Below are 17,220 nucleotides of genomic sequence, written 5' to 3'. Positions count from 1 at the left end.
AACAACAACAACAAAAGCCAATTCCACCAGCAATTTTCAAGCGGTTTGTGGTGGTGAGGGTGGGGGAAGTTTGAGAACCACTGAGATAGATAGATGACCACAGCTTCTTTGCTGATTCTTCTTTACCAGTAGCTCATACTACCCTGAATTAGGGATGAATGAGAATTTCATATTTGTTTGCAAAACAGGCAAGCATGTTCCATATTGAATCTCCAAACATGAGCACAAGGATGTGTCCACTGAAATAATTGCAAATGATTGAACATGTACTCATGCTAGTCTCATTACCAATTTGATTTGTGCAAATTTCCTAATTTGCCCAAATTTCCTCAGTAGACTGAAGCTGAGTTTCCACAACAACAACAGAAGGAGAAGCTAATGGAGGAGTACCAATTTTTTAAAAAAGGAATCAGCTTTACTGCAATGTGGTCCATGCAGAGTTCCATGAGCAGGTTCTCTGGAGCAGTAAAATGGATCCACAGAACACCCTGGTGGTGTGAGGGTTTGAGTGAACATCATCTGACTAGCAGGGATTGCTTACCCAATAAGAGAGGCCCATCTCCCCCCTTTCTCTTTTCCACCGGAAGTCTAGATGCACCTGCATTTCAGGAGCCAGCCTCATTGACCACAATGGGAGTTATGTCCGAGTAGACACACATATGTTTGTGCTGGGAAAGAGAGCAGTAAACACAAAGAGGGAAACCAGCCCCCATTTTAACCTGCAGGATATTGATAAGGAAGGGTGGAAGTAGTTTCTTCCTAAGGCCAAACAAAGGAGAATCGGAGCCTCGAGATTGTGCTTTACCACACTTAGGGAATTTGAGCTTTAAACTGTGTCATGTCAATTGAGGGGGATCTCTGTAAATTCTGTGGGCAGTCAGAGGGCAAGCCTCATTGACCACAAGGGGAGCTACTTCTGAGGAAACACTAATAGGTTTGTTGTGGGAAAGAGAGCAGTAAATGCAAAGACAGAAACCAGCCCCCATTTCAACCCACAAGGTCTCTATAACAAAGGGTCAAAGTAGTTTTTTCCTAAGGTAATAAACCAAACAAAGGAGAATTGGAACCTCGAGATCACGCTGTGCCTTGTCAGTTGAGGGGCTTCTCTGTAAGTTCTGTGGGCATTAAGAGGACAAGCCTCATTCAGCACAATGGGAAGAAACACCCCTTGACTGGGGTCATGGTGAAAGACACACCCCTGGGTAGGGCTAGCATACCTGAGGTCAATGAAGGGGTTGGGGGACACAGCAACTATACTGGGGTGAAGCTGACTTGAGGAAAACAATCAGACTGTAAGCAGTCTCAGGAAACCCGGTTTTTCCCTGATAAGCTCCAGGGTGGCTGCTGGATGGCCACAATGTCATCTATCCCTAATGACCTCAGCATACAGCCAGGTCAGAGTAAATTGCTGGTGGAAACACCCCCTGAATCTGCCCCACTTTCGTCTATGGAGGAAATGTGCACAAATTAGGAAATGTTGCAAATTTGGGGAGATTTGCACAAATCTGCTCAGTCATTGCTCAATTTGTGCATGTTTCCCATTCACACAGAGACAGCAGTGGCCACAAGCACAAACAAGGATCAGGAGCAAGACGTATGGCGAGGCAATGTTCAGAGAATCCTAGCAATCTCAATCATTGCTCGTTTGCCCATCCCTGCCCTGAAGCAGACCATTGATCTATCTAGCCCAGTATGGTCTACTCTGATTGACAGTACCCCCTGTGGCCTCAGGAAACCTTTATTAAAAATAACCCCAGCCTTACAGCTGAAGGGCATTTATTGCCAGGGACTAAGTCTGTCTGGTATCTTATATATTCATGTTACATGCTCTGTTGTTGATATATGGGTAGGGGTGCACGAAAGCCACTTACCTGGTTTCGCAGCTTGCTTTGCGGTGGGGGGGAGGTGCTTCTCTGCTCCCCCCGAAGTTCAGGCCGGGGGGGGAGGCTTCCCTCCTCGCCCGGCCGAAATTCAGGCCGGGGGGGGAGGCTTCCCGCCTTGCCCGGCCGAAATTCAGGCCACGGAGGAGGCGCCTCGCCTCGCCCGGCCGCGAAATAAAAAGTTAAAAAACAAAAACAAAAAACGCCCCCGTGATAGGCTACATGATGATTTACGTAGCCTATCACGGCTAGATCTGCAGCGTCAGCCGTGATAGGCTACGTGAATCGTCACGTAGCCTATCACGGGTGACTTTAAAAAAAAAAAAGCATGTACGCAAATGGTGGCCCCCATAGGGAGCCGCCATTCGCGTTCCTTATTTGGTTGCTGTAGTCTACATAACTCTTTACGTAGACTACGGCGAAAATAAGGGCAATGCAAATAGCGTTGCCCTTATTTTCGCTGTAGTCGATGTAATCTTTATGTAGACTACAGCGACCAAATAAGGAAAGTGAATGGCGGCTCCCTATGGGGGCCACCATTAGCCGTACGCGCTTTTTTTTTTTTAAGTCACCCATGATAGGCTACGTGATGATTTACGTAGCCTATCATGGCTGACTTTGCAAATCTAGCCGTGATAGGCTACGTTAATCGTCACGTAGCCTATCATGGGGGCGTTTTTTTTTTTTTACTTTTCTTGGAGTGGCAGTGGCGGCAGCTGGTCGAAAGACTGGCTACCGCCCCTGCCCCTGTCGAAGCCCTGCCAAACTGCCGCTGCGACCCGCCACTGGGAGCGACATTCGGGAAAGGTAAGTCCCATCCCGGGGGGGGGGGCGGGGGGTGCAGAGAATTTCTCCCCAAAACTACTTTGGGGGGCCGAATACGTTGGCACTCGGCCCCCTGAGGTTTCGGGGAGAAATTCTCCCCCATCCCTATCTATGGGCCCTTATAAGATATGGTGATATATAATATGGTGAGAACCACTATTTTGTTTTGTTCTTTTAAAGATTCTTTTGGAGTGGGGGCTTCTGGCCTGAAAGGTGGCCCAGAAATTTTAAAGTAAAAATAAATATTTAAACTCCCTGGAAAAGACCCTGATGCTGGGAAAGACTGAAGACAAAAGGAGAAGGGGACGGCAGAGGATGAGATGGCTAGATAGCATCACGGATGCAATGAATATGAACTTGAGCACGCTCCGGGAGAGAGCGCAGGACAGGAAGGCCTGGCGTGCTATGGTCCATGGGGTCACGAAGAGTCGGACACGACTGAACGACTGAACAACAACAATTGTATTTTATATTTTAACTGTTTGTATGTCATGTCAGTCTTTTAAGGGTTTGTAATCTGCCCAGAGAACATTAGTTATTGGGTGGATTAAAAATATCCCCCACCACATTTATATTTTTATATATAAATGGGGTGGTCCACAAAGAACAAGGAACATAACATTATTGCTTGTTCTTTGTGGACCACCACCTTTCCTTACCTTATGGCCATCACTTTGAAAGTTGTCCACTTTAAAATGTATTCATTTTCTGCAGCCACAATCCAGCAAAGCTAAACGTACAGTGGGATGTATTTGAAGTTTCCACTGAAACTTCCTGGACTGCTGTGGAAGCGAGCTGCTTCCCAGGTGAAACTTGCAATGAATAGTGAATTTTCAGCATGTTGTCAGAGCTTGAAAGAAACCTCTGGCTCTGGCATTTTCCACTGTTGTTACGACTGTGGCTTTCTGGGCCACCTGAAAGTGCGCCAGGGACCACTGCTGATCCATGGTGCATATTTGAAGATCCACAGCAGAAGGACTCAAGGATCTTGCCTGCAGTGAGGCCCACAAGTTCCAAAGACTTCATTTCAGACAATAGAATGGAACTGGCAATCAAGCACTTTTGAAATGTCAGAGCAAGGCAACGTTCTTCAAAACTGAAACTACTGTCTTCACTGGAAGGAAGGGAATGACATGAATTGGCTATTTTTTCCTTACATGCAGTAACAAGTGTTATTGTATTTTAAACTATCTGCTGATGTGCTTATCTCTAATTTCATCATCTGCATCAACACCCCCACCCCCCCTTATGGACTGGCTTAGAACATTGTGGACTTGCAAGGAACACAGGGATTAGCTATTGTGAAGGAGTACAGTTACGACTCCCTGGAAATATTTTGTGGTTTATCTGCTTTGATTAGAGAACCATTCCAGCTTGTCAGTTTTTGCCTCCACTGAGCAGATTTATTTCAACACAGCCAGTATGATATGGGTGTACTTCCTTGTGCTATACTTATATTTACTTAATACAGGAAATGCTCTGAACGCTGCTAATACTGAGATGAAAGATCCAACTGCATTGATTATGTTGGTTTGGCTGGGGAAAATGGTTGACATGCAGGTCTCAGATAATGAGAGTTTCATAATAAGAAAGGTAATCCCTTTCATGAGACCAAATTCTGTTTGCGAAGTGTTTATGCAGAGGATGAGAAGCTGTTCCTGTCTATAATAATTTTTGTTGTACAAGATCATTCCAAGGATCATTTGGTTTTTGTTTCTAGGGCTGTTATTGCTGGGCTGCCCTATTGCTCCTAGGACTGGTTGAAAGTTGTCTCCTTGGCCAGACCACCCTCCATTTGTTAGGACCCAGGTTGACTCATCAGCCTTCCATTTAGTCTGGTGGTACCATTGGTTAATGCTAGGTTGGTACAAAATAAAACATCTAGCACCTACCATTTGTGGATGAAGGGACCAACCTGGATGTAACCAAGACCTGGGTGGGGAGCTGGATAGGGTTGATTTGACTCAGCTCTGCTCATCTAGGTATTTGGTTCAGCACCAGCATGGACTGGAGGGAGGAAGAAGGGGACTTGCTGTGGTCCATAGAGATTCCATCACCCTCACCAGGAGGCCCTTCTAGTCAAGTGCAGGATTTGAGGGCTTGCATCTCATACTGGGCCAGAGAAACAGAACAAGGATGCTGCTAGTGTACCACCCACTGCACTGCCCAGCAGCCTCACTATCTCAGCTGATCCAGATGGTCTCAGGGGTGGTGTTGGAGACACCAAGGATGATGGTCCTTGAGGACTTCAACATCTATGCTGGGATTGCCTTGTCATCACTGGCTTAGGACTTCATGGCCACTATGACAACCACAGGGCTGTCTCAAATATATTATCAGCCCAACACATAATACAGGACATACCCTCGATTTGGTCTAGAAGTGGTCTGAAACTGGGTGGTGGTGATTGCCATAATCTCATTGTCATAGTCAGATAACTTCCCAGTGAAGTTTGGACTGATGGCCAGCTCAACTGCCCACAGGAGTGGGGGAGTCATTTAGATGGTCTGCCCCGATACAGGGAATCCAAAGGATTCCTGAATGCTCTGGGGGATTTTCCAGGTGGCATTCAGCTGGCAATCCTATTGAGACTCTGGACTCATTATGGAATGATGAGATGAGATAGGCCATTGACATGATCACCCCCAAGCCCTCTCTCCATCATTGTGGAGCCTGGGTAGCAGCACCTGGTTCTCACTGGAGCTTGGGGAAATGAGACAGTTTCAATGACAGCTAGAGCACAGGTGGCAGAAAACTCTCTGTGAAGATAACTACAACAAGGCTACAACACATGCCTACTATGCACAATGAGGAGAGTGAAGAATGGTTGTATTCCATCCTCTAGTAGCAGGCCAGCAGAATAGTTCCATGTGGTTCAAGATCTTCTAACATATCTGCCCCGGTAAATGGGGCATTGGAGCCAACAGACACTTGCTGTGACATTTTTGCAGGATACTTTGGGGATAAAATCACTTATCTTCATGCCAACTTGGACACCACAGTTCATGTAAGTTGAAACAAGGTGTCCAGTGCTCCATCTGGTCCAGTTAGTGTGATCAGTTTCAGCTTTTGAGGTTCAGCAACATGGCCAAGACACTTGAAGCAGTGTGTCCAACTGCTTGCCTTCTCAACTCTTGCCTTTATGGCTAATTTGAAGTAGCCAGAGGGGACAGACCAGATGGGCCCAGTTTGTGGCATATGAATCACTGCAGGAGTGGTGGGTGCCTATTGCCTTGAAGAGGGCAGTGGTGTGCCAGCTTCTCAAGAAATTCATGCTGGACCCAGAGTTCTTAATTACTACCACCTGGTTGCTAATATCCCCTTCTTAGGGAAGGTGCTTGAGAGGATGGTGACTGCTGAGCTTCAGATTGTCTTGGAAGAAACAGATTATCTACACTTTTCCAGCCTGGGTTCACGCATGGTTTCAGGGCTGAACCGGCCTTTCTTGCCCTGAAACATGACCTTTATTGGGAGAGAGATAAAGGAAGTGCAGCTCTGTTGACTTTCCTTGATCTCTCAGCAGCTCCAATGCTGTCACTCATGGTATATTTCTGGACTGGCTTCACAGGTTGGGACTAGTCAGGGGCACAGTGTACAGTGCTTCTGCTCCTATCTGCAAAGCACAGCATTGGGTGACCATACCTCGGGCCCATGGTTGTTAAACTGTGGGCCACTGCAGGGTTCTTTTCTGTCCCGAGTACTGTTCAACATCTGTATGATGCTGTTGCGGGCAGGCCTTAGGAGTAGGGATGTACAAAAGTCACTTACCTTTTTACAAAATTGATTCAAGGTGGGAGGGAGGCGCTCCGTCCCTCCCCCCCGAAATTCTGGCCGGGGGGGAGGCGCTCCGTCCGTCCCCCCCCCAAATCCTGGCCAGCCGGATCCGCAAATGGCGGCGGCCATAGCCCCCGCTGATTGCATCCCTGCAGTCAGCTGTGATAGGCTACGTAAATGTTTACTTAGCCTATCACAGCTCATTTAAAAGAAAAAAAACCCTGCGCGTATGCAAATGGCGGCGCCCATGGGCGCCGCCATTTGCATTCCTTATTTTGACACATTTTAGTCTACGTAAACATTTACATAGACTAAGACAGCGAAAATAAGGGGAACGCAAATAGCGTAGACGCTATGCTATTTGCGTTCCCCTTATTTTCGCAGTCTTAGTCTACGTAAATGTTTATGTAGACTAAGATGTGTCAAAATAAGGAACGCAAATGGCGGCGCCCATGGGTGCCGCCATTTGCGTACGCGTGTTTTTTTCTTTTCTTTTAAATCAGCCGTGATAGGCTATGTAAACTTTTACGTAGCCTATTACGGTATTTTTTTTTAAATCTAGCCGTGATAGGCTACGTAAACCTTTACAAAGCTAGGGTTGGCGGAGAATTTCTCCCCGAAACTTTGGGGGGCCGAGCGCCAACATGTTCGGCCCCCCAAAAAAGTTTCGGGGAGAAATCCTCTGAACCCCCCTCCCCCTGCACCCCCCCCGGGACAGGACTTAACTTCGCTGAATGTCCCTCCCGGCGGCGGGTCCGGCCGGCGGTTCGGCGGGTGTTTGAGCGGGGCGGGAGCGGCAGCCGGTCTTTCGACCGGCTGCCACCGCCGCCATTGCAATCAAAGAAAAAAAAACACGCCCCCTGATAGGCTACGTAACGATTAACGTAGCCTATCATGGCTAGATTTGCAAAGTCAGCCATGATAGGCTACGTCAATCGTCACGTAGCCTATCACGGGTGACTTTAAAAAAAAAAAAAAAAGTGTGTACGGATAATGGCAGCCCCCATAGGGAGCCACCATTCCCATTCCTTATTTGGTCGCTGTAGTCTACGTAAAGATTTACGTAGACTACAGCGACTAAATAAGGAATGCGAATGGCGGCTCCCTATGGGGGCCGCCATTAGCGTACGCGCTTTTTTTTTTTAAAGTCACCCGTGATAGGCTACGTGACGATTGATGTATCCTATCACAGCTGACTTTGCAGATCTAGCCGTGATAGGCTACGTTAATCGTCACGTAGCCTATCAGGGGGTGTTTTTTTTTTTTTTAACTTTCACGTTCGCGGCCGGGCGAGGCGGGAAGCCTCCTCCCCGGCCTGAATTTCGGCCAGGCGAGGCAGGAGGCCTCCCCCCCGGCCTGAACTTTGCGGGGGGAGCAGCGAAACGCCTCCCCCCCACCGCAAACGTCCTTCGAGGACAGGTAAGGGACTTTCGTCCACCCCTATACAAAGCCTATCAGGTTTTTTTGTTTTGTTTTGTTTTTTTACTGGAAATGGTGGCGGCGGCGGCCGGTCGGAAGACCGGTCGCCGCCGCACCACCGCTGAACCGCCGCCAGAGCCGCTGCCGCCAGGAAGATTCGCCCAAGGTAAGTCCTGTCCCGGGGGGGGCGGGGGGGGTGACAGACTGTTTCGCCACCGATTTCAGGGGGCCGAATGCGCTGGCATTTGGCCTCCCCAAGATTCGTGGCGAAATTCTCTGACATCCCTACATAGGAGATCTGGAGTCAAGCACCATCTGTACGCTGATGATTGATACCCAACTCTATTTCTCCATATCATCTGAGTCAGGAGAGGCTGTGCAGGTCTGGATGCAGTGGTGGGCTGGATGAGGAGGACCAGTAAGTTGAGGCTAAATCCTGACAAGATGGAGGCACTGTGAAAAGGTGGTTCCCTTGTCCAGAAATTAGGGAAGTTGCCTGTTCCCTCTGAATTTATGTGCAGATTTAAACAAACAAACAAAAACCATCCATCTGCAAATTGCTGAAATGTGATGTTTGAAAAAATGTGAATGTTAAAGAAAGAGAAACAGACAGATTCATCTCTATCCCCACCTACTACAGCTGGGCAACTAGTATGTAAATGGTTCCCTCAACACTGCCAGACGTTACTCTTGTTCTTTGTAAAGTTTCCTTCCACTTGATATGTCCTGAAAATATTTTCATTTTATCTTCCTGTTATTGTCTATTCATGATGGAAGATCTTATTATTCAGAGAAAGTTGTTGAGGTTGAGGATGAACAGGAGGCAGCTGATTCAACAACAACAACAACCCCCCAAAAAGTTGTTGAAGGCACAATCCAGTAGGAACATCTGCTGCACAACCCCCATTGAAATGAATTGGAACTACTGCTGAGCTCTTACACAGCTCTCATTTATTTTCATAGAGTTTATGCAGGAGAACTACCTGCAGGATTGTTCCTTAGTGTTTAGATTAGCATTTCTTAAATTTTGTGGTCTATTCTGAACCCATGGAGATAGCAGGGCGAAACAGTCAAATAATTAAATTAAATACAATTAACATTTAAAGTGTCAATTTAAGTGGTGTTACTGGATACCCAAGGTTCATAACCAAACTGGATTAGGGAGGGGAAAGTTTATTTAGCCATCTGTTTTCAGTGTGTGTGTAAAATTTCCCTGTTGGCTGAGTCATTGTCAACATTACTTGGATGCATTACAGGGTTTTAACCTGAAATGGCTGATGTATTTGTGTTGATAGTTGACTTGATTAGTATGTAAATGCAGAGCAAACCTGTTTTATTTAACTGCACATGCTTTACTATTTTTTCATGAAAACAGTCAGGTAAGGATCAATGTAATCTATTTCACAGACAAAAAGTGCTCAAAGACAAAGTTACTTTTGCATTCAGTTAAATACAATCCTGTCACATGAGGTTAGAGGAGTTCGGTCCTCCCTCCCTCCACCGAATATGTATGAGCATTTTTAAGCATTATTCAGGGTTGCAATTAACAAGGTGAATTCTAAATGCTACATTTGCATAAACCTATGGAGGATATGTGACCCATTCCACAAAGAGAAATATATTATTGATAATGCTATTGCTGATAATTTTACACCCGCATGAGCCCAGAATCAATTATATTTCTTTGGTTGCCTTCCTCAACATAAGCTAGGATAAGTGAAGAGAAAGACTGAGGATATTTGCATGTAAGAAATTTGGTAGCACTGAATCTACGCTCATATGGCCCTGCCATGGCTTTATGAACCAAAGATCAGCCTCAGACCCAGCTTTCAGGTTTGCCACCAAGCAAGGTCAATCAAGTTAGCAGGTGCTAGACACAGGTTTCTTTCAGTGATGGTCCCACATTTGCAGAATTCTCTCTTAAGAACTCCAGCACCTCAAGAACAACCTGTAATAGAGCTTTTAGCGTTACAGCACCCACACTCTGGAACGCGCTTCCTATTGACATTAGACAGTCACCTTCAGTTTTGACCTTCAGACGTCTGCTGAAGATTCACCTCTTCATACAGGCCTTCCCTGAGCTGTGATCCAAGCAGAGTAGTTATAGTTTTATTGCTGACCAGTTATGACTTGGGGTTGGACTTGATGGTCTTATAGGCCCCTTCCAACCCTATGGTTCTATGATTCTATGATTTTATTATAATTTATTATTATATTTTATGGCTATATTATTGTTAACAGCTTTGATAGATCACTTCAAAACAGTATATATATAACCTGCTTAGGGATGTCAGAGAAATCTGCAACAGTACCAAATGAGTTCAGATTCTTATGAATCTGACCCATGGATTCTGCAGTGGACCATCTTTTCCCAGGTTGGGCAGATTCTGCGGACTTGCGGACCATTTTTCTAACTTTCCCGAATGTTGCACAAATCTCATTGTAGAAAAATATGCACATTTAAAAAAAAAAATAGACAAAAATGTGCATTTCCCCCATAGGCTAAAGCATGAAAATGCACATTTGGGGAGAATTTGCACATTTTTGCACATGCAAATTTGTGCGGATTAGGAAACAAAATAAAATCCAATTCTGGCGATGCGTGGATGATGGAACAAAAGGCACCTGACAATCTGCAAAACACAGACAAAAGGGATTTTATACAGTCCATACATCCCTAAGTGTAATAAATAAATGAATGAATAAAATACCCCCCTGCACCTTTTGTGGCATTTAACCAGTACTCAGAGATTTCTATATCATTATTCTGCCAAGCTCTCTATATTGTTGCTAGCCAATATATATCTTCTTCATCAGATGCCTTTATTGTGTTTGTTGAACTGTTTTGTTTTAAACATTATTTATGTAAGTTGCCTTGTGAAGGCTTGCCCTCAAAAGTCAAATATATTAAATAAATGAATGACTGAATAGTAAAGGTGCTTCACCCTATATTTTTGATCTGAACTACTACTGTTAAATCACACGTTGCTATGCATGATTAGCAGAATGTCTAGTTTGGTCCAAAGGCATACTTAGAGTACACTCTTTGAAATTATTGGGACTTAAGTTAGTCACTAGTAAGTTAGATTTCATTGATTTCAATGAGTCTACTATGCATGATTGGCTTACTTAGCTCTGCTAGATGTGATTGGCTTACTTATTTGAACTTAAGTGTGCACAGGCCCAATTCAGATCAGGATTATGGCAATTTGGGAGGGGGGATTTAAGCTTCCCTCCCCCATTTTCATCCCCAAATTCCATCCCTTAGACTCAAGTAAGTAAGCTCTGCTGTGCATGATTAGTAGAATGTTTCATTTGGACCTTAATCTGGATTCAACCCTATTAATTTATTATTTATTTTATTTTAAAATATTTTGTCTTCAAAGAGGCCTGGGTGGTTCTTTTATTTTGCCCATCAACAGTACTGTAAGAATAACTTCAAACACCTTAACTGGACAGTATGCTGTATTATTAATAGCTTGGATTTCCCACCCCAAGTAGCCCTTTGGAGGGAACAATCCTATCTGGATTGATGGTCGCCTCCGAGCCCAGGGGAAACTGCCTATCCAGTGCAGGGCAGGAGGAGTGGTGAGGAGTGGATCTCCTCCTTGCTCCCCACACCTAGCTTTCACAGCTAGACAGATGATGTCGGCTGTCTAGCAGTGGGACCTCGGAGCGCTGGAAGCGGCAGCTGGACGACACATAGGATATGTCCTACTGGCATTTCTGACTTCCCCACCTCGCCCCTCCCCTGGGAATGCCCTGTTTTCACTGCTCCATGCTGCTCTTATGAGTGCGGAGCATGGGGCCGATCTGTGCTGCCTATGAGGCAGTGTGAGAGGGGGTGGGGGTCGGTTCTCCGGGAACCAACCTCAGAGCATGGGCTCCGAGGTTGGTTCCCAGAAACCGACCTATCCTATGGCCATCTAGCCACTGACTAGCGGCCATAGGATTGTGTCCTAAACCTTATGATGCTTGATTTCTGCTATTACACAGCTGTGGCTCCATGCACTGTACTCTGCCTTTTAAATCTTGATGATTTCTCTCTTTTTCCTGTTGATAATATGTTGAACTGAGCACCATTCCCTTGCCTCTTGGAGTCTGAAAGAAATTCTTTTCTTGAAATAGTCATTACATTATTGGCAATGGGTAAAGTTCCATCAAATCCCAGCATGCTATTTCTATGTTTCAATTAAGCCTCGAATAAGTTACTAAAGCCTATAGCCTTGTGGCTTGTTACACATGCACTAGTCACATTGAACTTAAACAGATTTGCATACCCATTACCAATGCTGATGAGACAATTTTGCCCCAAACATCACAATGGCCCTATTCACACATAGCCATGACGATTAGGGAATTCCCCCTAACTACAGTGGCTTAGCATGTCATGTGGGGGAAGAAAACCACATTCTTCATGGTTTGTTAGCCACCCCGGCTAATTACCCCCTTGAAACAGGGTGAGGGGGCCATGAGGTGGCTTACTGTGTCATCTGGCAGGCTCTGCGGTGGTTAAAATGGGCTCTGGAGGATTTCCAGGCCATGACCACAGAGTCCACTGGCTAGAGTGACTGCCACTGCTAGTGATGGTCTAGCCACCATGGACTTTCTCTATGGTTGCACAGCCATTCTGGACACCAGAGTGACTGCCAGGAGCCCATTCACGCTGCAGAGGATGACAGGATATGCACTAACTATGCCAGGATGATCGCCAGATAACTACAGAGGGGCGTGGTTAGTGGAACCACATGGTGCCAACATGTTGTGGTTTGGCTAACCTCCCCTCAGTAGTTACCCTGACCACCCTCCCCACATGCACATCTGAACAGGCCCACTGTGTCACACTTATAGGGTGCATACATGTTGCAAGATAATCAGGTGTGCTGCCACAAAAGAACTATTTTTGTTTATTCGGTCAGTCGCTTCCGACTCTTCAAGACTTCATGGACCAGCCCATGCCAGAGCTTCCTGTCAGCCATCGCCACCCCCAGCTCCCCCAAGGTCAAGTCCAAAAGAACTATAATGTGTCCTTAATATATTAAAATATATTAAAAGTTTTGCCCTTTTTAAAAAGCAGAATTTAGAAAAAAAAATCTTTAGAGAAAAAAGTCAAAATTATTATATATTCTGTTCCTTCATTAAATATATATTACTTCAGCATTAAAAAGGTATATTTTGTGATTTATACAACCATTACGTTTTGCTATGTTGCAGAATTTTGGCAGAAAATGTTTCAGCTATAAGCAACACACAGCAATCTTTCAATGTTTCAGCCCTTAATGAAAGTGTGTATGGTAATGCCTAAATTACTGCAAAAGCAACAGGTTAATCTGGAGCTTATTCCTTATCTCAAGATGTGAACTATGGAAAATGATTCTAATTCTTTTTCTAATTGAAAGCCTGGGCCAAAATTGCTTTGATATATCAAGATGAGCAGTCTTTTCCCATTGCTTTTCAGCAAGTGAGCATTCCCTTCTGCAGAAAGCTGCAGAATTCGTAGGTATTGAGGGGAACGGCTAGTAAATTGCTTCTAGTCATTGCCTGCAACCACACGACGACAGCCAGACTTGCCATCTGATCTGCAGGCTGTGTTCAGGTCCAAAAAGGCAATCCATGGGGACAGAAGTACATATGTAGAAAATGAATGGGGTGCTGACAGGTTTCAATACAAGGGATTGCGTTCAAGGTTTGCGTGAGTGGAATGCCAGTCATGCAACTGATCTCATCTCCACCCTGCCTGCAGCCCCCTATACTGCAGCCTCCATAAGCTTCCTCTGTTCAATTTCAGGCAATTCCCCTTCTCACTGTTGCCCCCCACCCATGACACAACCCATGCAATTTCGGAGGGACCCCAATCTTCCAGAGAAGATTTTCAGGGGTGTAAGGGAAGATGAGAAGGGAAAGATTAGTTGTAAAAGATTAGTTGCAACTACCATGTCTACCACAATAAGCTGCAGTTAGTAACTTTATATTAATTGTTAATAGGTATATTTAAGATATCTAGAACACATTTCAATAGAAATTAAGAAAGCTTTATATTGCAGATCTACATTGGTTATTTGATATACATTTTGACTGAGGAACTAACCTCCAACACCATAACACATGATAAAAATCAACATCGGGACTGCTGCATTTCCATCATCCAAACCCATCATTCTATGAATTCTATGAATTCTTTGTGGCATTATATGCCATCTGTAGATAATTTTAAGCTGTGCCTCTTTCAAAGACATACTAGCCAAAAAATGTTAGTTTATACATTTCCTGGTACTCATATAGGGAATCAAAATTTTCAAGTATCTTTCCTACAGTGTGTGTGTGTGTGTGTGTGTGTGTGTGCGTATATATATATATATATATATATATATATTCATTCATTCATTCATTCATTCATTCATGTAATGATCTAATGATTTGATAAAAACGTGAACATTCTTTTTTAGTTAGATTCCATTGAAATTATCTTCTTACATGGAGTCAGCTGCATACGTTCCCTTCTCTTTAATTCTTGCATCATGAAAGATCTTTCAGGATCTTTTTCATCAGATTCCATTGAAACAATCTAAGGATCAGCTGTATTGGTTCCATGGTAGTCTCCAGCTTCCTAGATTTTCATAGGGATGGCACAGATGCCTGACTGGGTCTGGGAACCGGCTGAATTCCCCTGTGTGCCCACATCACCAAACCTGGCCCAGCAAACCTACCCCCCACTCACGAGGCTGGGACTCACCACAGTTGCCCAGCATCCATGCAAGCATCCAGTTCTGCAGAAGATAAGGCTCTGTATTTTGTAGATCTACTGTTTGCACATTGATGACTGTAAGGTTAATTCCAGCCATAGAAATGAACCTTTATGGCCACAGTTCTGTGGATCTACTGTGCAAACAGTAGATCTATGAAAATACAGAGCCCCATCTTGTGCAAAAATGGTGGCTTGTCAAAAAAAGAGACCCCTCCCCTGATGGCCTACAGGCTCACCCCAGTGCTTACTGGTCGGGTAGGTAGCAGGGGTTTTAGCAAGCATTATGCAGGGTGGGCAGAGGAGGTTTCATCCATCCCTACATTTTCAACAGCAATGAAGCAAATATAATTAGAAATTAGAGTTTAAACTCTGAAAGAACTGACCAGGCGGCCATCATTTCCTTGGATACAGAAAAGGACTTTGACAAAATTCTAGGGATGGATGGAACACTTACCTTCCATTCTGTTCTGTTTCCACGGTGGGGGGGAGGCGCTCCATCCCTCCCCCCAGAATCCTCGATGGGGGGGAAGGCGATCCGGTCCTCCCCCCCGGAATCCTGCCCAGCTGGCTCCACTCTACGGCCAAGCCGCGGAGCCACTGGCTGGCTCCGGCTGCCCTCAGCCAGACATCTGGCCGCTGGGCAGCCCTGCAGGGATGCAAATGGCGGCTGTCGTAGCCGCTGCCATTTGCATCCCTGTATTTAGCCGTGATAGGCTATGTAAATATTTACGTAGCCTATCACGGAACCCCAGCACATGCAAATGGCAGTAGCCACCGCCATTTGCGTACGCTGGGTTTTTTTCCCCTTGCCATGATAGGCTATGTAAATACTTACGTAGCCTATCACAGCAGGGGGAAAAAAACCCAGCGTACGCAAATGGCAGTGGCTACCACCATTTGTGTACGCTGGGGTTTTTTCCCCCTGCCATGATAGGCTACGTAAATACTTACGTAGCCTATCACAGCAGGGGGAAAAAAATCCAGCGTACGCAAATGGTGGTAGCCACTGCCATTTGCGTACGCTGGGGTTTTTTCCCCCTGCCGTGATAGGCTACGTAAATACTTATGTAGCCTATCACAGCCTCAGCAGGTATGCAAATGGCGTCCCTGCATTAGCCGTGATAGGCTACATAAGTATTTACGTAGCCTATCATGGCTATGAATAGGAGGAAGCGAATGGCGGCCGCAGGATGGCCGCCATTTGCAAAGCAGTGCGAACGGGAGCAGGTAAGTGCTCCATTTCACGCGCCTTTTGTGGGTTGGAGGCGGCGGGGACTTTGTCCCACATGCCTTTTGTGGGTTGGGGGGGCAGGGGCTTCATTCCATGATGGATTTCAGGGGGCCGAATGCACTGGCATTTGGCCTCACCAAGATCCATCGCAGAATTCTCTGACATCCCTACAAAATTCATTGGAAATGTATCTTTAACCAAACTGATTAATTTTGGTTTTCTTATAGAATTTCTGAAATGGGTTAAAACTTTATACTCGGCTCCAAGAGAGAGAGTATTGACTAATGGTTTATTCTCAGCTTTTCTTTTTTTTTACTTGGGCGTGGCACTAGACAAGGTTGTCCACTTTCCCCATTGATATTCAACTTATGTTTGGGACCCCTGATGTGTGCTACTGGACAAAACAGTAGTATTCATGGATTTGTCCATTTTGGCTTAGAATTTAGAAATCTTTTGTTGTTTATCTCAAAACTCTAGTCACTGGTTCCGGCTTTGGTGAAATTGAGTAAAACTTTTGGTGTATTGTCTGGCTAGTCAATTAATTGATCAAAGTCAGAAATAATGCCAATTGGAGAAAGGGTATACTCTAGTGTATTAGCCGATTGGCAATTTTGATGGTGCCCAGAGTCTATTACTTATTGTCAGGGAGGAAACAGAGCCCATAGAACCCCAGAGCAGTTCTGATTCTGAGGAGGAACAGCAATCCATGGGAGAGGAGCCTGCTCATCCCTCACAGGCACAGCAGCTGGCAGAGATTCCTCCTTCCATCATTCCTGAGATAGATAGTGACCCTGGCAGTGAGAGAGTGCAGGAGGGGGGCTTGTTAGAAGCTCGATGCAGACGCAGGGAGCAAGAAGCGATGGAGGGTGCGGGAAGGAGGCGTAGCACCCATTTGGCACACAAGCAACGGTCGCGTCCCGTGGACCCAAGAGAAAGAGGGAGGAACTCTCCCTAGCCCCTAAGTTCAGGGTCTGCAAGTGATTCTCCTTCAAACGGGGACCAACTGCCTAACCTGGAGCATAGGCTACTCTGCTGTTCATTGCATAGTCACTGGTGATTAGCATCTGAAAGAGTCATTAAGTTGTAAAAGGATTAAAGCCCAGAAAAGAATCCTTTTGTCTGTGTCTTGAGTTGGCTATTGGAGTAGACTGAAAGAGGCCACTAGGGCGCTCCTGACACTTATTTGGGAATAATTATCCCTAGAGATATATCTCAAAGGATTAGGTTAAATTTAAGTAAACATAAATTTTCCCCTTCATGGATCACTGCCTTGTTGTGGTGAAGGGGCTTGCGTAACTCAGTGAAGCCATAAGCTATGCCGTGCAGGGCCACCTAAGATGGACCGG

The sequence above is a fragment of the Heloderma suspectum genome, chromosome 3 (assembly GCF_057233095.1).
Source record: "Heloderma suspectum isolate Gila_16-S chromosome 3, 16-S_ref, whole genome shotgun sequence".
NCBI classification, from domain to species: Eukaryota; Metazoa; Chordata; class Lepidosauria; order Squamata; family Helodermatidae; genus Heloderma; species Heloderma suspectum.
Note: the sequence above shows the minus strand (reverse complement) of the source record.